Source organism: Podarcis pityusensis (genome assembly GCF_964106645.2).
Source record: "Podarcis pityusensis genome assembly, chromosome: 8".
In the NCBI taxonomy this organism is placed as follows: Eukaryota; Metazoa; Chordata; class Lepidosauria; order Squamata; family Lacertidae; genus Podarcis; species Podarcis pityusensis.
This window is the reverse complement of record NC_138033.1, coordinates 56,769,968-56,791,574: the sequence shown is the minus strand read 5'-3', so window position 1 is coordinate 56,791,574 and position 21,607 is coordinate 56,769,968. Positions and strand designations below refer to the sequence as shown.

The window sequence follows — 21,607 nt, the reverse complement described above, 5'->3', positions numbered from 1 at the left end:
ACAATGGCCACATCTACAGTATACATGTAAAGCACACAGCTGTCCTAAAATAAAAATAAAAAATCATGGGAGCTGTAGTTTACCTCTCAAAGAGGTACAATTCCCAATACCCTTAATGTGCTTTACATGATGGTGTGGATGTAGCTGAGGACATCTAACCCCCATGCAAACAAATCGGAATGAACTCCCATTAAATATCCAGCATGACTAACCTTCTTGAAAACAAACGGGGTGACTGGTCAATAAACAGCCCACCAGAAAGCACCCAAAGGCAGCCTCAAATGCTCTCTTCTCTTTGGCTAGGGCAAAAGGGAGACCCAAGGCTCTCTCCACAAGCCAATGCTCACTGTTCATCTGTGTCCATTGTGTCTGCGTTGAACAAGAGCTTGTTATCTCTGGTGACATAAGGGTGAAAAGACAGGTAAATATCCTCCTCTTAGGCTCGCTCGAATCGCACAAGGAACCTTTCCCCTGTGAGTAAAGGTTGCTCTGTTTAGGACTTTTTAGTTTAGAGAAAAGACGAGCAAAAGGTGGCAAGTTTATAAAATTATTCATGGCATGGAGAAAGTGGATGGAGAGAAGGCCCTCCTCCCTCTTATAACACTCAAACTCATGGACATCCAATGAAGATTCAGGACAGATAAAAGAAAGAACTTCTTCTTCAGGCAGCGCTGAGTTAAACTATGGAACTCTCTTCCATAGGAGGCAATGATGACCACCAGTTTAGATGGCTTTTGAAGAGGATTAGACAAATTAATGGAGGAGAAGGCTATGGATGGCCACTAGCCACGATGACTGTGCTCAGCCCACATAGTCAGAGACAGCAATGTTTCTGAATATCAGTTTCTGAAAACCACATTTATTTTTGCCAAATCCTGCTAAAACAGAATTAGCAGAAATAATATCAATCGACTTTGGGGTTGTTGTTTTTTATTAAAAAAAAAACCAAAAAAAACAGAAGTGAGGGAAAACACTTAGCAGTTTTACATTCTTGATTCTGCTACTGAGAATGGATGCGTTAGCTGTATGGTATCTTTGTGACACTTGTTCAAGCATGGTGTGATTGTTAATTATTTCCCTCCAACGCTTTAATGTTGATTTGACAGGTTGTCAGGTTGTTTCTCTCTCTCCCCCTCCCCCAGCATTGCCTTGTCTATTTTGCAAAAGTATTGCACATGGTTGTGGTTGAAGAAATGTAAGCATATGCCTGTGTGTGTGTGTGTCTGTGTGTGTTTAAAATGTGCAATGAAATTAAATGGTGTATGACAAGAATGTTCTTTAAATAAGCCTTTAATGTGTGTGACACCTTTCGGAGGAAATAATGGAAGCTGGTTTTGTATTTACAGCTGCAGTTTCTACAACCAGTCCTATATTGATTCTGCAAACCCCTTATTAACACCTGGCTGCGCTTTTGCAGTTTGCTGTTTGCCTGTGAGATTAACCCGGACAATTGCTTAAGTGAGTACAACTGCTCCCATGGTCCCGAGGTGATAGAAACCCTCCCCCCCATCTGCAGTCTATCTGAAGGAGATAATAAGTTTCAACAGAAGGCTGTGTAGTGGTGCTGTATCTTTGGAACTCCCTCCTAGCTTTTAAGTGTACCTTGAAAATGTATTTGTTTGAAACAGCAATCAATTAAATGGCTTTAAAATGTTTTTAAGTGCTTTGACTTGGCTTTTAAACGGCTTTAGACCTGTTTTAGGTTTTGTGATTAGATTGTCTCCTTGGTATTTTAAAGATTGTTTTATGGAGTTAATTATCTTCTGTAAGATGCCTAAGAAGCGCAAATCCCTGAAAAATGGCATACAAGTATTTTAAACAAAATAGTTTGTGGATCTTGACTGCTGGTGAAATTCCAAAGTCGTGCCACTTGATTGTTTCTACAGATATTCTGCTCCAGTCTTCTCTGAGCACCTAGAAGTGCTGCTCTTCCATAGAGCTATGCCTAACCTCTCTGCATTACTCATTGCTGTGGATGTATTTCCTTTTAATCACGCCCCATCTGCACTAAACATTAAAGTGGCATGATACGGCCATAGCTTCCCCTGTAGAGCTTTAAACAGTCAAAGATTTCACCCCAGGGAATCCTAGGAACTGTAGTTTGTTAAAGGTGCTGAGAGTTGTTAGGAGATTCCTATTCGCCTCCCAGAGCTATGTTGCTTTGCCATTTGAACTTAACGGCCCCAGATTCCTCCAGGCAGATCTTCCTCGGCAAAGTCATGTTAAATGTGCAGAACTGGAAATTTTCCAAACAGCAGTGCATTGATAAAATTTGGGAGATCTGAATTACATACCAACTCACTCTACAAGTGCAGTGAGCAGTAGTCCAATTTTTAAAAAGATGTTATGACTGCCGTGGCTTCCGTTTTATCTCCTTGGTGGAAGCTCTTCAAGATTCTGACCACATTCCAATCAAATGCAGATGTAGGTATATATTTTTCTGACTGCGATTCCGTTCTATAACTTACGTGCTGAAGCTCTCTTAGGGCAGATGAACGCATCTGGTTGTGCTGATGCAGGTGTACCATGACGTTTTTTCTTCCTGAGCTCCTCCCAGTGGGCATCAGTCTCCCGTTAGATCATGCATTTTTCAAAAATTCTGTTTTCAATGCCATGTGCATTTTCACGCACACTTTATCCCAGTACATACATTTTTGTACGCATTGCTCAGCTGGAGAACTGCACTGCAAAATCTGGAGTAGTATAGATTACAATTGATGGCTGCATTTCAGTTTGGACGTTGTTTTGAAAGTTGGTAAGGTTCCCCTTTCCAAGTGAACTGAACCTAATTTCTGCCCCTGCCAACCCTATCAAACTCTATGGGGCCTAAGTTAGCCATGGCTCAAGTCCCATTGATTTCAATGGGAGCTCAATCCAGCTACCTGAAGCTTGGATCTAACCTGTTGTCTTGACAGATGATTGACAGAGGTGCAGTATATCCTGTGGCTTCTTTGGAGTAGGCAAGTCATCTTAGATTTCTTTGACATGTTAGAGAGTTGAGAAGCTGCTCCATTTCAAAACACACAGATAGGATGTCGGTATGTGCCCGCGCACTTACGTCTTCAGATGTTTGCTAAGGTTGGATACATGATCTTGTTTGGCTTAACAAGCAAACAGTACGATCGCCTTGTCCCTTGGCATTCTTAGAAACCAGGGTGAATCATTGAGGAAAATCCCCCCCCCCCCTTTACGTTCCTTTCATGCGAGCAGAGAGAAACCTCCCTCCCTCTCCTCTCTCCCTTCTCTTTGGCTGGAGTTCCTTGTGTACTTGGAACACTCTGCTGAGCTCGTGAGCTCTTGACAAGTGCGTGAGGATCAGAGACACCGAATACCTGGGCTGCGGCCGCAACAATTATATTTTCCAAACGTTTTAGGGTGTTTAACAGCTAGGAATGCTAATTCCGTGCACTTTTACCGCTTGGTGGCTACTGGTAGCTTGTCAACATGTGGAGCTGCTTTGCCTCAGCTTCTCTCTAGGCTTGCATGCTGTGGAGTGCAAGTAATATGTTTAGTGTGCGGTTATTGCAAACGAAAGGAAAGCCAGTGTGGCTTAGTGGTCAGTGTTGAACTAGGAACAGAAAGATTCCCGTTCAAGTCCTCCTCACTTGCCCACAAAGCTTATTGAGTGAATTTTCGGCCAACTATTCTCTCTTAGCATGTCCCCCCTCCTAGGGTTGTTGTGAGGATAAAAAGGCTGGAGGAGATGAACTTTCCTGTGATGCAAATAGCGGGTTGTATCCAATGTTTAGGCCTACTCAGAGCAGACAAATTGAAATTAATAGGGATTGCTAGCTTAGGTCCATAAATATTGTTGGGTCTGCTCTGAGTAAAACTTGGTTGATTGCAACCAAGGGTTGTTAACAGACTAGAGAAAAATTGGCTTGATGGGGGCAGAGGGAGCAGTTTTCATCTCCTCCTTCAACCTTTTTTTTAAAAAAAAATTAAAAAAGGAATAAGTTGTGTCTCTTTGCTGCATAGACAGCTTTTAGTTTGTCTGTGCCCAGGACCCACAGCCAATAGCTGGTTCTGCCCCTACTCTCTGTTCTTAGACTCATTCTGGGTTCCACCCCTTGGCATCCCTTATTTAAAGAGTTGGTGACCTTAAACATAAATAGTTGAGAGACAGCATTGCCCTGTGATTAGAGTGCTGGACTAAGATCCAGGCTGCAAGCTTACTAGGTGACATTGGTAAGTCACTATCACTCAGCCTGACTATCTTCCAACCTTGCAGGGTTGTTGTGATGATAAAAGGAAGTTGGGGTGTGGGGACTGTGCTCCCTGAACAAGGAGTAGCTGGATTAAAATGCAATGAGTAAATTAATTAGGTCCATGTCCAGGCCTAAGATACATATTTCTCTGTGTGTGTGTTTTGGGGGCCAGAATGAGAAGAGCTACACCTCACTTTTCACACATTGCAGCCTTGCTCCAAATTATAAGGTTATATGAGGAGTGCCCTGCTGGATAGGAGCAAAGGCTTAGCTTAGTCAGCCTCCTGGGGTGCCTCAAGATAAGGGCTTAATACTGTAAACAAGTGGTGGTGGTGGTGGTTATTATTATTATTAATTACCTGCCCTTCACCCTAAAGTCCCAGGGCAGATTGCAGCATTTCAAACACATTATTAAAAGCCATTTAAAACAACTTAAAACCACAGGACTAAGGTGGGACTTAAAAATATGCCTCTACATTGTCAAAAGCCAAGGTAAAGAAGGCTGTATAATGAAAGTGCCAGACTCACCCATGTGGGGAGGGCATTCCACAACCTAGGGGCTGCCACAGAGAATGCCTTCTCCCAGGCTACCCCATTCCCCAAGCTGCTGAGGGTGGAGGAAATACCCAGAGGGCCCCCGCTGCCAATCATAATGCCCAAGAGGGTGTGCAGGGAAGGAGATGGCCTTTCAGGTATTTGGGGCCTGCTTCATTGTTCAGACATAGTAAGTGCATTGTTGGTAACAGTGTTTAAACTTATCAGACCTTATCTGGGAAGCAGCAATCAAGAGTAAATGTGGAGTGCTGGGGGGAGATATTTGGGCTGTCATTCGGATGCCAGCAATGCAATGTAGGCATTAGGGATTTAATGGCAAATATCTGTACTTTCCAAAACAATCCAGGAACCAAAATGCAGCCATTCACAAGCCATTCACTCCAAAATTTGCAGTGCAGTTCCCCTGCTGGGTAATGTCTATGAAAAACTGCACACACCAAAGCATGCATACAACAAATGCATTTGTTATTAAACATAACATACAAAAATGCATTACACTGGAGAAAACTGGCTTTGCAGAAATGTGTGGGACCTCTCTGTACAAAAACATTCCCTTCATCCCATTGTAGTCAGGGGGTGTTATCTACTGTGGAGCTATCTTCATGCATAAGAACAAAGGACAATGATGGCTGAAGGGGACATTCTCTTGCTTGGTGGCTTGTGAGTCATAGCCAATGTCTGACATGGGAAAAATAACTTGAGACAAGTTTTACTGGGTGACCTTGGAGGGATGTGTGGTCTGTTGGCTCCCAAGGTTATGGCTCTTTGGAGATGAGAGGCAGGTTTTGTTGTCCTGGGATCGGCAAGTGTTTGAATGTAATAATAAATACTTCAGGAATGATAGTTTTCAAGGGAACAGATAAAGTTAAGTACGAAGAAAGGACACATACCATGATGTTTATAACCACTATGTTATCTTGCCAGTCAGCAAGAATAAAAACGGTGGAGTCCTAAAAGAGATTGGGGGGGCAGAAATCCCATAGCGATGAGTCCATCTGCATGCCTTAATCTTAAGCAATCCATCCTTTATTCTCTCTTTTTTTTTTTAGTCTCACTAGGCATTCAATATCAGTTTCAGAGCCTGGGATGGCAGCAGCAGCTGCCTGGAGGACTCCCAAGGAGAGGGAGAGGAAGCTGAGGGAGCACTCCACAAGGGAAGGTGTTTGAAAAAGGGTGAGATGCTGTCAGCTCTGCAGGCAAAGGGTGATATAACTGGGCTCCTGCGCCCCACAGGGGTGCTACAGAAAGAATATAGTTGGTCAGGGGAGCTGTGGACTCAAAAAGGTTGAAAACCTCTGTTCTAGGGAGTTTCAGACACTTACCCAGGGTCTCTGTGTCTTTTTGGAAAATAAGGCACAGCGGTGACTGTGGCATCTTTTATTTACACATATATACAACCTGAGCCTAACAGACAGCATCTCAAAAAGCAGAGACATCACCTTGCCAACAAAGGTCCGTACAGTTAAAGCTATGGTTTTCCCAGTAGTGATGTATGGAAGTGAGAGTTGGACCATAAAGAAGGCTGATCACCGTAGAATTGATGCTTTTGAATTATGGTGCTGGAGGAGACTCTTGAGAGTCCCATGGACTGCAAGAAGGACAGATCCTGAAGCTGAGGCTCCAATACTTTGGCCACCTCATGAGAAGAGAAGACTCCCTGGAAAAGACCCTGATGTTGGGAAAGATGGAGGGCACAAGGAGAAGGGGATGACAGAGGACGAGATGGTTGGACAGTGTTCTCGAAGCTACCAATATGAGTTTGATCAAACTGCGGGAGGCAGTGGAAGACAGGAGTGCCTGGTGTGCTCTGGTCCCTGGGGTCACGAAGAGTTGGACACGACTAAACGACTGCACAGCCTGAACCTATGATGGAGGGGTCCCCAGAATTACACTCAAAGAGGGCCTTGCCCCTTCCAGAAGCACATCGTTGGGTTCAGACATCAGCTATTTTTCTCTGCCTCTTGCTCTCTGCTTGTCACATAACATCTTCCTCCCAGCTGCTAAACCACAGTTGCTTTTCCTGAGGTGTGAAAGGAGCCCCACCCCATAGTTGCCTCACAGAGATTCCTGGTGATCCATTGTTGTGCTAATGGCTCATTGCCCCACAGGCTAACACCTCCAAGGAAATTAGTCTGAGTTATTCCATGGGATTAGTTAGGTGTCAAATACACAGTTTAGGAAGTTTGCCTAGCTAAATTAATCCTTTCACATATGTTAATTCCAGAGAATTAAAAGCATCCAACACACATCTTAACACACATGGGTCTGGCAACAGACCGGCTTTAATTAAATTCTAACACTAACTTGATACGGAATTTAGGTTCATAACAATACAAAGCAATGGAGCTTTCCAAGCAATTCAGATAATATGCAGGATTGTATCTTGTTTTTTACTTCTTCAGAATCAAATTGATAATTCTTAACAGATGGCAGTCATTATTCCCCCTTATCAACTCAAATTTTCTTTCAGGAATATGTCATTCCTGTTGATCTTAAATTTTTAAAATATAATATACTGCCTCCCGTTTGATAATGTTAGAATATAGGAGTAGAGCCGCAATATATGTATTAATTGTAACTTAGGAAGATATTCAGCCACATTTTATGCAGAGAAGGTCAATTGTAATTAATGGAGCTAACTTAGGGCTCACCCAGATTTGTGTTTATCCAGCACCTAGAAAGCATGGGTCCAAGCAATTTTCCGTTTGTCTTGCAATTTCTTGGCACAGGTCTGAGAGATTTTGCCCTCGCCCCACTGCTTTTATTAGTGATAAATTGGAGCAAACATCAATCTGGAGAAAACCCAATTTCTCTTCTTTGCCTCCAAATTTCACTTTGATCTAAATTAGCCGTATAAACAAAAATTGGGCAGTTAAGATTCCATAGGCCAGTTTAAAAAATAATATAAAATCCAAAGTACCGTGTGTGTGTGTGTGTGTGTGTGTGTGTGTGTGTGTGTGTGTCTCTCTCTCTCTCTCTGTGTGTGTGTGTGTGTGTGTGTGTTTTGGGGGGGTGTTTTCCATTCCAAATAAGAGCATTTGCCTAGAATGGAACCAGAGATCTTGTTCCGAGGAGCGCAAAACAATTTTAATGCCAACAATACTTCCCTTACCCGCTGACTCTTCCATATAGGAGCAAGCCCAAAGGAACATTTCATGTGGAATTATTTAATTTTGATTAACAGAATGCTACTTTTAGCTGGGAAAAATGTTCCCATAGACTGGTAGGCAACAGAAAGGCTGTATAAAGCCAGATTACATCACTTCTTTCTCAGAGCAACAAAAGACCAATGGCATCCCCTCTTGCTGAGAGAAAATTAGCAGCTACTTTGGATCCAGGGCAAATACTTCAGAAATTAGGGGGTTACTGGCTCCTTCTAGGACCTGACACCTATTTTGCAAAGCACATCCAGAATTTCCTTTTGGTTCTTAAGACCATTTCCGTACTTTTACATATTTTTACTATACCAAACTGTACGTTTCTGAACGGAAAACTTCTAATGAGTGCAACTGGGAATGCAAAATGGTCAGTTTAAATTTGAGAAACAGTGACTGGGAAATTTGGAAGATGAGAGAAGCCAAAATGGATAGATTTGGCCATTTCTAATTGCCAGATTCCATTTCTGAATTAAATATAGGAAGTGAAAAAATAATTATATATGGTTAAGGAGGAGGAGTATAGTTATATCCACAGCATGCATCCAAAGCACACAACTTCCCCCAAACACACCCCGAGAACTGTCGTTTCCCCCTCACACAGAGCTATGATTCCCAGCACCCTTAATAAACTACAGGTGCAGATTTGATCTGTGTATTTATGTGTGTATGAAGGATTTTGGGAAAAAATTCCCCACAAGGTGGAGAAAGAGGGGAAATATTTAGCTTCTGGTTTTTGTAAAGCTTGTTCAGGATTTAATGTCTGGCTTTAAGATCATTCACCTTTCTGTCTTCAAAGCAACCTGAAGAAAGAAGGGAACGAGAGACGTCAAAGATGTTCATAAATCACCGAAAAGGAGAAGAAGCCGCAGACCATCAAATGTGCAACAGAGCAAGGCATTTTACGGGTATATCTGAAGGAAAGGGGTAGGGGTGGGAATCTGTTCTGGGTTTTCGGTTTCCAAGTGCGTAATGCTGTCCTGCTAGCCAAGTATCTCAGGAGTGGAAGACTCTTCGGCACACAGTTGGTATGTGACACTTGCAGCACCTGAGAAAATATACAGGCAGTGTGCTGGCCACAGGAATTTCATCCAGAATACGTGCTGCTGTTACAACCAGCAAACTCCACACATCATGTGCAGATGTTCATAGGAAGCTGCCCTATATAAAAGCAGGCTTTTGGCCCATCTAGCTCAGTATTGTGACTTAGGCCTCCTCCAGATGACCGATTTATTGAGCTTTGCTTGCACAAAGCTTATGTGAGGTTAGACCGGTGGTTTCCAAACTTCAAGTCACCGCCCCCCTTATAATAAACTTATTCTCAGTGCCCCCACCCTATAAAAAGCTCTACTCAGAATAGCAGTTTGCATGGCCAACTGAGGAATATAACAACACAATAAAATTCAAAACAGTAGCAATTAATTGTCCATTTATCTAAAATACAATTGAAACTATTTAGTTTAATTAATTCAACAAAATCATAGATTTGGAAGGGACCCAAGGGTCATCTAGTCCAACCCCCCACAATGCAGGCATCTCAGCTAAAGCATCCATGACAGATGGCCACCCAACCTCTGCCTAAAAACCAAGGAAGGAGAGTTCACAACCTCCTGAGGGAGACTTCCACGGTCAAGCAGCTCTTCCTAATATTTAGTTGGAATCTGCTTTCTTGTAACTTGAAGCCATTGGTTCAAATCCTACCCTCCAGAGCAAGAGAAAACAAGCTTGTTCCCTCTTCCATGTGACAGCCCTTGAGATATTTGAAGATGGCTAAAATGGATGACCTTGATCCAGTGATGCCAGCTTTTCAAATTATGATAGACATTTACACCTCCAGCAACCCCTTGCTGCCCCCACTTGCCTTTTAACACCCCTCTATGGCAATCCCACTGCCCCCAGTGGGTGGTACCACCCACCTTGGAAACCACTGGGTTAAACTATAGCCTGAGCACACACCATACATTTAAAGCACAATGAGTTCCCCCGAAGAATTCTGGGCACTGTAGTTCATTAAGGGCGCTGGGAATTACAGGTCCAGGAGGGTTAGACTGCAGTTCCCAGGATTCTTTGGGTGAAAATGTATGCATTAAATATATGGCGCGTCTACAGTTTCTGTTCAGTATCTATTAAGCGGCCATCTTTTTTATTTGCAGGGAGGTTGTACTACAATAAGCATTCATCTTCATTTGCTTGTGGTGAGTTTATACGTCTGCTCATTCATCATTTGCAAGTTAGTATTAAAGGTGTTCCACAGGTAAAAATTCTCCAGGTCAATCCTTCAAAAGCTGGCATTCATGGTTTAATTTCTTTTCTTGCTGTGATGACTCTGCTGCAGCAGAAGGCATCTGTAGGGAAGGGCAGTATCTCAGTGGTGGATCATCTGCTTTGCATGCAGAAGGTCCCCAGTTCAATTCCTGGTATCTCCAGGTGGTACTAGGAGAGAACCCTTCCTGAAACCCTGGGGAACTGCTGCCAGTCTGTGTAGGCAATACTGTGCTAGATAGACCAATGGTTTGACTCTGTCAGAGGCAGCTTCCTATGTTCCTATTGGTCACTGTGAGAAAAGGATGCTGGACTAGATGTGCTTTGGCTTGATCCAAGCCAAAGCATTGGGCTCTTCTTATCTTCTTCTGCAACACAACTTAGAGCAGAGGTAGCCACCAAACATTGTGGACTACAGGTCCCATCATCCACGACCCTGCTAGCTGGGGCTGATGGGAGTTGAACAACATCTGAAGGGCACAACATTGCATACCCCAGTCAGAACCAGTGCCAAATAATGTGCAGATGAGGCATCAATACACAAACCACAAAGTGCATCTCATTCAGGATAATTAAATGAAGTCAGAGCGGCCTCAAAATAGGCCAGGGGACCTACAAGCAAACATAGGGTAGTATTCAACACTAGTGCTACTCAGATTAGACTCACTAAACTATCATAGATTCTTTAATTTCAGCGGGTCTACTCTGAGTAGGACTTGGGTGAATGCCACCCATAATTAAGGCTTTATATGAAATCTACATGGGGAATGTGTAATCTGCTGAGGAACGTTAACACGATGTGTTAAAATCTCTTTTTAAACGCACATCTTCGCTAATCCTTAAATGTGCTTTGTTTTCAGCTATGTTCATCCTGAACATTTTAGTTCAGTTGCTGTTATTATTTTAATCCTGTACATTTTATGAAATTGGCTGGTCCTCTTAGCAGTTGAAGATTTCAATCCTAAACACATCTACTAAGAAACACATCCCATGGAACTGTGTAAACCGCCATAAGATTGCCCTGTGAGCAAACTTTCAACTTTTGTACATTTAGAATATTGTTGTTGTCATCTTCATTATTCTTTATCATTATTTTAAGCATGTATGTGTTACGAAATTGGCTGGTCTCCTTGGCAGCTGACGATTATAATCCTAAATACGTTTACTAAGAAATAATCCCATGGTGGAAAGGAGTATTCCACTGTTGTACATACAGAATAAAAGTTGTGCCTATATAAGGTATACAACAAGCAACTCCTTCCCTCCCTATACAGCATTAGCAGGAATGCCTCAAAGGACAAAATCATGACCAGACCCTGGCAGAAGAATGCACATATGGTTAAAGGTAGGAGACAACCACATATGCACACAGCAAGCTCTGCTCACATCTGTTGTTTGTTTAACCAGCCTTTTCCTTCTTCATAGTTTTTGAAGGAAAGAGGGGAGGGTATGTTTGGAAGGGGGGGAATGATCAGAGAGGCTTTGTTTTCTAAAAGAGAGAGAGAGGGAGAGGGGGGGGGGGAAAGTGGTACAACTCAAACACGGATCAGTTTTGTACTGCTTTAACCATAATGGTTTTCTCTCTCCAGGCCAAGAATCCTGGGAATTATAGTTTGGCGACATGCAAAAAATTATCTGTGTAAGTTGCTTAAGCCCCCCTCCCCCTAAATAATCACACAGCTAGAGTTCCCAGGGGAGAGGAAATTACATTTAAACCAGTAAGGCCATAGTGTAGGTTTTTCCCCCGCAATAAAAAAGTTCAATTTTAGCAGGGAACGAGGTTAGCAAATGCCTTGTAAGACAGTAAAAGGCTTTTTGATTTCGCCTCTCCAGTCATTTTCGGTTTTATTTAGAAGCAATGTATTAAAGGAGGTGAAAGTATCTGCTTTGCTCCGGTCCCAGTGTTGTTCATGGTTGCTGTTGTTTTTTAAAAAAGATATAAAGTCTGAGGATTGGCTTGCCTGCGGGAGCAGACAAAGCTACTGTCTACTGAGTCAGGCTGTGTCCATCATGGGCACACCCTGGCAGGGACAAAAGCAAAGCCCTGATGCCTGTCCTGGACCATCCTTTAAAAAGTGAATAAATTCTGAACAGCAGAACCTGGAAGCCAGTTTTAAACCCCTGCAATGATGCCAATGTTGCAGTGTTCCAGGGCTTCATAAGGAATCCAAACGGCATTTCCCAGCTGCCTGCCACAGTAGCCAACTACCGGTAAGTCTTACTCAGAGTAGATCCATTGAAATTAAAGAACTGAAGTCTGTCGTGATCATTTACTTTAATGGGTCTACTCTGAACAGGAATAGTGTTGAATACCACCCATAGTAAAGGGCTCTCAAAATGAGCCTACTCAGAGTTAGATCACTGGTCCGTCTAGTTCAGTACTATCTAATCCAGTGGCCTTCCAAAGTCTTGGGCAGGGGTCTTTCCCATCATTTGCTATCAGATCCTTTTAACTCAAGATTGCTCTAAACAGGCTCGAAATAAAGAAATAAAAATGAGTAAAGCTCTTTCATGTACATTTTGTTGTTGTCATCTGTGAGCGACCTTGCAAGGTAGGTCAATATTATTATCCCCATGTTGCAAGTAGAGTTCTGGCGCCCTGAGCTGCATTTTGAATGGTCTCCCCAGAGACCTTTGCCTCGCACTGAATATGATGTCCTTTCAGCACTAGATGAAAACCCTTTCCTTTGCCCCAAGCATATTAGATTTAAGTTTTTATTCATTTTAATTAGGCTTCTACAATGTGTGTCCCCCTGCACTGCTCCTGTTTATATTATATTTTTATTTGATTGCTATTTCTATTGTGTTATCGGTGCATTTTATTGTTTTAGCTGCTCTGAGAGCTCTTGCTGGAAAATTTCTAAACAAATTTTCAAAACAAACAAACAACAGCATTTGTCTTGCAGAGATGAAATTAACTACAACACCACAGCAGTTCCTGTTGCTTTCAGTTCCATTTCTGGTCACACTAGATCATGACAAAGAAACAGCAGTTGGCATGTAGGTTTTAGATAGCAAAATGCCCACCAAATTTGGTGTGCAAGGGAGGAGAGATTGAGAGCTCCAGCCCCTTCCTAAACACACACCCCTCCCCGGTTTGGCATTGCAAAATGTTTACTTAAAAAATAACCAAATAAATACATATAGGTAACATTTCACCAGAAAGAGGTTACAACCTGAAAATCTCTTATACAATATTTCTTATCTCTTGGTGGACTCCTTGATATAACTTAATTCTGTTCCAACATAAGACAAAAGGTCTCCAAACTTCCATGAGTATGATTGCTCCATTTCCCCATCACTGACGTTTGCCAACTGTTTTGGAATCAATCGTCAAGCATTGCTAGATTTTTGCCCCACCCCCAGGAATACAGGAAACTGCCTTGTACTCAGTGAGACCATTGGTCCACCTGGTTCAGCATTGCCTACACTGACTGGCAGAGGCTCTCCAGCACTTCAGACCAGATGTCTCTCTCAGCACAACCTGCAGATGCCAGTGGTTGAAACCTGGGTTCTTTTGCATGCAAAGCAGATGCTCTACCACAGAGCTATGGCCATCCCCATAAAGTGTTTAGCAACTAAATTATGAGTTGCAATCTACGTATTGTTTACTTAGGCATTTGTATTCTGTTTTCATAGATTGTCCAAACAGAGCAAGAACAAAATTTCAGGTTTTAGAGACATCATTTCCTCTCCAGTCTCTTTGATAGTTCTTATGATAAGTTTCCTGAAGTTTATTACATACTTACAGGACCACCACATTTTCCTGAAGCCTGTGTTTTGTTCCATACGCTGCCAGCAACATGAATTAGCTAAGCCAAGTACAGCTGCCACCAGCCCTGCACACTCGCCACGCTGGCTGAAATTGTTGGGATTTGTAATTCAACATCTGGTGTTTGCCACCCTGAGCTAAACCATATAGGTGACAATACCCATCATTAGTCATACTAGGGAGACCCACTGAGTTATGTTCAGTGCAGTTCTACTTAGAATAGACCCACTGAAATTAAAGTACTCAAGTGAGTCATGCCCATGAATTTCAGCGGGTAAACGCTAAATAAAACTAATATTAGCTACAATCCATTGAACTCAATGGGTTTAACGCCATGAATTTCAGTGGGTCTACTCAGTTTTGTTGGCCTTGTGTTTCTTGCAAGTATGGGGAATCTCACACCACATGCAGATCATTTTAATGAAAATTTCTTTAGATCTAGTAGCTGCTTTGTTCTTTCTTCTCTGCTTTATGCCCTCTTAATGTAGTTTCAGAATTAGGGTTTTCATCCCATTATTCAACCCAAGATGTGAAGAGAATCTGCAACCCTTCCTTTTTTTTGTGGTGGTGGAACAGTGTCCCTGATAGTAACAGCCAATTGAAATACCAGAGCGAGTAGATGCATAACACAAAACAGCTGTCAGGGTTTCCCCCCACCTCCTCTTGGCAAATATAAGCTTTCAGATCTATAGTTCAACCCACCGTTTGAGTGGAAGTCAGAGAAGCCATCCCTGAAACATCTGTGGTAAGGGTTGTAAGGCTTTTAAGAAATGGAGAAGAGGAAGTAAAGCAACACTAAGGGCATATTCACACCACACATTTAAAGCACTGTTATACCACCTTAAACAGTCATGGCTTTCCCCAGAGAATTATGGGAGCTGTAGTTTGTTAAGGGTGCCAAGAGCTGTTCGGAGACCCCTGACCCCCTCACAGAGCTACAATTCCAGGAGTGGTTTATCAATCAACTCTTCTTCACAAGGACCTATCAAAATCGTAGTTCTGTGAGAGGAATAGGGGTTTCCTAACCGCTCTCCACACCCTTAAACTACTGCTCCCAGAATTCTTCAGCACAATCCTATACTCGTTCACATGGAAAGAAGTCCCATTTCACTGCTCGCTGGGTTAGAGGGGGCAAGGGCAAAGGCCAGAAGCGGCTCACTAGGTGAGATGTATCCACTATGCTTGTGTCCTTCAGTGACCCATCTGCTGGGAAGCTGGCAGAGCAACTCTGCCCCACCCAAAAAAGCTGTTTCTGGCAAGAATTGTGAGGATGAGGAGCACCAGGAGGCTCTGGGGATGAGCCAGGGGTGCCATTTGGGGGAGCTGAGCAGCTGAGGGCTCCTCTTAAATCTTCAAGCAGGAGGCCAGCTAGGCTCCCTCAATATTCCACAGCCTGAAACGGGCCTTGCTGGTCCTTCCCACAGCTGTGATGGGCCCCGTTGGGCCTTCCCATGGCTGCAGCAGGCCTCGCAGCCTCCTCCTGCCACGTGACATCACATGTGCACATCATGTACGTGACATCACACACACACACACCGGGCACCCCCAAAGTTGGGCAGAACCCACTGGGATGGGCAGTGGGTCCCTTCCTAAAACATGACCTTTGGCAAGTGCCCGATGGTGCTGACCTCAGGCGTTAACCCTGTAACTTCTTGCTGGCTGTTTGTATCCAGGTTTTGACACCAGTTATCCATGATGAAACCTTGTTGGGTTACAAAACCCCCTTAATCACTACTGCGAGGAAGCAAATTGTATGTGGATGGGTTTTTCTTGGGTCGTCAAAGAAGTGTGGTAAAAAAACACTGCTAGTTGAAGAATAGGCCGTTTCCTTTTTGCCTTTGCAAAAGGAAACAAAAAAGCCAAAAGTGAATTGGCTCTTAATCTCCAAAGGAAGCTGATATGAGATGGATTTCTCCCTTCATCTCTCCCTGGACTGTTTTTTTCTTCCTGCTGTGAGAAAACTATGGTCACAGCACACCTGTGTTTCACAGGAATATAAAGGTTTTTGCAGCAGAAACCTCTGAAGCCCCCAGGAATTCCTTTGACGCTGGGATATGAGCAGCAGCTGTGGGTCTTAATAGCTGCAGTCTCCTTTTGGGGGGACTTTAATAAACATCCCCTTCCTTGAAAAGAAGCTCCAGTTAAAAAAATACATTCTCAAGTTGTGTATTGCACTGTTAAATAAATAAATTTGTTAGCCTTAAAGGTGCTTTCTGCAGAATTCTTCACTGTTGTTAACGCGAAGATGGTGACCCTAAAGAACAGTGTCACAAATGATCTGGACAGCCTTCTCTGTTAAAGGTTCTGTCTCTCCATTTGGCTGCATGCACACTAACCCATTTCTAGATGTAGAAAATGTAGTTTTTCTCAATCTGGAATTGTTGATACTTATCCTCAACATTAAGGGACGCGGGTGGCGCTGTGAGTTAAACCACAGAGCCTAGGACTTGCCAATCAGAAGGTTGGCAGTTTGAATCTCCTAGACGGGGTGAGCTCCCGTTGCTCAGTCCCTGCTCCTGCCAACCTAGCAGTTCGAAAGCACGTCAAAGTGCAAGTAGATAAATAGGTACCGCTCCGGCGGGAAGGTAAACGGCATTTCCGTGTGCTGTTCTGGTTCACCAGAAGCGGCTTTGTCATGCTGGCCAGATGACCCGGAAGCTGTACGCTGGCTCCCTCGGCCAATAAAGCGAGATGAGCGCCGCAACCCCAGAGTCAGCCACGACTGCACCTGATGGTATGGGGTCCCTTTACCTTTACCTTTATCCTCAACATTAGGGTTGCCATATTTCAAAAAGTAAAAACCAGGACACCCCGAAAGTTTCAACAGGCCTTTCGGAAATTTCCCGGACGTATGGCAGCCCTACTCAACATGCCACTTTCAATTTAGATTGATCCTAGGTCCTGTCATCCATAAGCGGGGGTCTGTTTACTTGATAAACAATTGAAAATCTTTTCCTTTACATTATTCACACCTTTTTCTTCCCTGCACATACCCCAGGTGAATGAAGGAGGAGGTAGTGATCCCACCCACAGCTTCATTGGGCAGCTATGGATCTCCCCGCACCAGCCAATTGCTGGGCCCACTTCTATCTGTTTTCAAACGGGCACACTGTGGGATAATACAGAATCAATATGCAATACCCCCCCCCCCGAACGAAACTAGTTTCTCAAGAGGCGCTTCTTAGGGGCAACAAATTTGCACTATATTTCCATTGTGTGCAGACTACATAGAAAACACAAGTACTCAGCCTCCATAGATTCTAGAAATGTGTGCATACAGCCTTTATTTCCATCACTGAATAAGGTTTATTCTGTTCCCACCATCTTTCGTTGGTACCAACACTCAGTCTGACAGCTTCCTGGTGCTTTTTGTCATCCTATGTAATGAAGAAACCCAATTTGTATTGTGTATTGTTTTTGTTTTCAGGTGGGTTTTTTTTTTTAATTCAAAAATTATCCTTGTTAAAATACTACTTTAAGGGACTTCGAAGGAAGGGAGGTTTTTTTGTTCCTTTTTTGTTCTGTTTTATTTTAAGATATAATGAGAACTTTGTGTGAGCCGCCTGCAGCATCCCTGTTAAAACTGTGATTAATGTCACTGTATAATTCTGACAAGCTGAAGCTCTCTCATGGCATCCATTCATCTCAAGAGTTCCTCTCTAGCTCTTATTTATTTATTGAACAACATGTAAGCACCGTTCCCTTTTTTTTGTCTAAATGTATCAGTGTTTCAGCACAGAGACTTCAAGGTTTCAGTCTTGTTGACAATAATGAGATCATTCAGACAATTACCGCTGTTCCCCTCCTCGTATGTTTTTTATTTCTTTAAAAAAAACCTCCACTAGTGAAGAAGATTAAAGCAAAGTTAAGCAGCTTTGTCTGTTTCCTGTTATCCATTTGCTAAACTGGAGGGGGAAAGCAGTGTGTTTGTGTGTGGGACACCCACCCACCCACCCACCCACACACACACCCACACAAAAACAACAACCCTTTAACATTCCAGTTGTATAAAATCAGGGTAAAGACAGCTGTAATGTTTGCAGATCACTAGGGCTTCTTTGGAAGTCCTGCACCATCATCCTTCACCAACATACCCTTTGCTATCCAGGGTCAAACTCTGGGGGTGGGAATAGTTCCAGAAAAACCCAGCTGTGGGTGGCACTGATTGGCTAGCTCTAATGCCGTCACCAAGACACCTCCCACTCCCCATATCGCCGAGGCATTTTCCTGTTGTTTTACAACTTCTCTTACTCTGTGCACTTGTACTTTTGTACTTTTCATTTTTCAATACAGAATATAAAATTTAAAAAACCTTGATTTGAAAACAAGACAAGGGATAAATGTAGAAAGTGCTAGGTATGCATGTGCTTGCACATTTGTTTTGTTCTAGTGTGGGCAGACCACATAAAGCAAGGGCCCAGACGGATCAGATTGTTTGGGATAATGCAGAGTTGCCACTGATGTCTGTGCCTGAAACCTTAAGATCTCCCTCATCCAGCTTGCAAGTTGACTTTGTTTTCCTCAAGTCACTTCATTAGTCTAGGATTCTGTTTCAAACTTTAGCTGACCTGAAGCACCTCAGACTCATTGCCCAGCCCTGACATCAGATCATTACCCACCTAAACCCATAACCCAACTCCTGAAGACTTTCCCTCAAATTTTCTGGGGATTTTTGCCCATGGTAAGATGGGCCTGAGGTTGTCTAACAGCTCGTAAGGACAGAAATTTGCTGGGAAGCCAGCAACATTAAGCCAAGGCACCCTGTCACAGCATTTGCTTGCTCAGTTATACTTGTAGCAGAAACAAATCTCATTAGGAGCCTGTGACTGTCCTGCTAATAACAACTGCTTTATTCATGCAAAAGAAGAAGAAAAGAGAGGGGTGGAAGAAGAAACCCTCAATGTACAAATGGGAACAGGGCAGTGGGGTGACAGAGAAGAAAAGTCCCGTCAAAACTAGATTAAAATAACATCAAAGAATGAAAATAAGTGAATTCAGAGTTTAACTATGAAACTCTCTTTCCTGCTGTGTATCTAGATACTGCAGGAGCCTCAAAGCCATGATTAGCTTAGACACCAAAGGCCGAACGGTACAGTAGATCAGCTCACACAGTTATAGATGACATCAAAGCAAATTCCACATGAAGGACAAGGGCAGGTGGTACACAGCGCTACATGCGCCTCAATCAACATGGTCAATGGGGTGTCCTAGGAGCTGTTGCTAAACACACACACACACAATATCCACAGTACTTGCTTAAGTTTTCAGGATCTGCACCATCCTGCCAAGCCATGGGATGCTGCTCAGATATGCCGCTGATAAGAACAGCCCTGCTGGATCAGGCCAATCTAGTCCAGCATCCTGTCCTCACAGTGGCCACCAGATACCAATGGGAACGCGTAGTAAGCAGAACCCGAATACAAGAGCACTCTGCCTCCCCTCCTGTCATAGCCACGCAATACATTTAAAGCAGGTGGCTCCTCCCAATCCTGGAAATTGTAGTCTGACCCTCACCGAGCTACAATTCCCATGATTCTTTAGAGGAAGCCATGCACTTTAGATGGTTCTCTTCCCTATTTCTACACCAATAGCCCACTGTCCATATGTTATCTTCCCCAGTTAAAACACAGAGGTTTTGTTGAGAACTTAACCCAAAGCCTTCACTCTGGTCAGGGACTCACTGCTCATTGTGGGCAGCTACTAAACAGCTGTCACTCTGGCTTCAGCTCTTCTGGAGTACTGCTGCAGGAGTTTTGCTCTTTGCAGACCTTTTTTAGATGTTCTTACTTTATCTGTAAGCCGCCTTGAGTCCCTGTCGGGGGGGGGGGGAAAGGCGAGGTATAAATAAATATAATAATAATTCAGACTTCTGTGATATCAACTTTGGTGGCCTAACATCTTCCTCTTTGGACAGCTGCTGCTTCCTGCTGCTAGGACCTCTCAGCCCTAGTCTGGGTTCTTCTGTGTCTTTGTCTTGGTGCAGATTCTTAATCAGTAACCAATCAAATGTTGCACTCTGTCAACCCATCCATTCAAGGGCCAATGAGTACAAATGGAATGCCCACTAAAAACCTATCTCAGTCCAAGCTTTTTTATTCTACTATCTTGTATAAAAGCTGGTCTTTAATGTCAACTGACATAATGGAAAACTTCACAAGGTACAAAGTCACTGAACTGGCCTAGCTCGTCCTTGACAGGATGCCAACTGAAGACCTAGTCATTTTATCTCCCAGGCCTCCATTAGAAACAAACTGTCAGTCTTTGCCCTTCAGTTAACTATCCACAAAACTTTTTTTAAAAAATTATAGAACAGCATTCATACATATAGATTTATATATCACTTATGTAACTTTAACTTATATTGCTGTATGTCCGCAGGACCTATAACCAGAAATGTTGTGGCAAGAGATCCTAAGGGGTTGTAGCTTCCCAGCTGTGGAATGCTCTCCCAAGCAAGGTCTGCCAGGCACCTTCATTGACATATTTTCTGCACTAGGTAAAGACTTAAGCTCCCCCTACCAGGCTTTTGACAGACTAAGATGATGTTTCTTTGTTACTAGTGTGTTGCCAAAGCTTCCTGTGGCTTTTATGGGGTTTGTTGTGTTCTGCTTCAATATATTCATATTTATATTTTAAATGTGTTGCAAATTGCTTGGAGACCTTCAGGTAACAAAAGGCTTAAAAGTCTAAACAACAACAACAACACCAATAATAATTGTGTTAATGAGCAGTTAGGTAAAATACTGACTGCCCACTTTTTATTGCATTGTCCACAAAAACAAGGAAGAAGAACTCTTTTCATATATATAAAAGCTGACCGTTCCAGTAAGAGCCTGTAATATCTCCAATGGGAAGCTAACCATTCCCAGTCCAGGCTGGAGCAGAGCTTGTGACAGACTGCCATGGAGTCTAGCATAAGACAAAGGCATGTGAATCAGAGGCATAGCCATGAACAAAGGTCAGCGACAAATCAGCCATAAAGGAGGCCAGAGGCAGGAAAGGCTATAGACCACATACCCAACTGACAAATCCAGATTGCTATTCATTGTAAGAAGTTGCTCAGGTTAGTGTAGAAGGAAGGTTTTATATGGCCTTGCCTGTCTCCATTGGGTGGAGAGGTCAGCTGATCACCTTCAGATTCCAGGGTCAGCTGACAGCACTCAAACCAGTGCTGCATCCTAGAGGGAGCCCTAGCCCAGAGTACTGGTGACTCAAAGAAAGTAAGGCTCTGAATACTGGCTTCTGGAGGCCCCAGCTTGAGACCTCCCTCCCACCCCTGGTAAAACATGAGTATTTTTTTAGCAAACCAGCATATCCTGTAGCCTATCAGACTCAATGCAGCCTGGGCATACCAGGTGTTCTGACAAGCCCCTGGCTTTGCATTCCATAATAGCCAAAAAACAAACAATTAAATGAGCCCCTGGTGGGTCACCATATGTGGTTGGTGGGCTGCGTTACCTTGGTCACCAGATCTGTTGCCTGATCTCAGCAGGGTAACTGGATGGTATTGATCAAGGATACTGCAAGTGCAAAGGAAAGGAAAACCACACAGTTATCTGACTGAATGACCAGGTTTAGCAGGAGCAACAATGGGAAAAATTAGCAGCTGGGATGAAATTTTTTTTCCCCCAGCCGGCAGGGAGGTTGGAGAGTGA

General features: G+C 43.3%; 4 annotated features.

The window, feature by feature from the left end:
• The first annotated feature begins 1,346 nt into the window (after positions 1-1,346).
• Positions 1,347-1,458: a sequence feature (RNA overlapping with rRNA (AC0LMH_025126) was converted to a misc_feature.).
• Positions 1,459-5,812: 4,354 nt separating this feature from the next.
• Positions 5,813-5,936: a sequence feature (RNA overlapping with rRNA (AC0LMH_025126) was converted to a misc_feature.).
• Positions 5,937-8,717: 2,781 nt separating this feature from the next.
• Positions 8,718-8,826: a sequence feature (RNA overlapping with rRNA (AC0LMH_025126) was converted to a misc_feature.).
• Positions 8,827-10,071: 1,245 nt separating this feature from the next.
• Positions 10,072-11,819: a sequence feature (RNA overlapping with rRNA (AC0LMH_025126) was converted to a misc_feature.).
• The last annotated feature ends 9,788 nt before the right edge of the window (positions 11,820-21,607 follow it).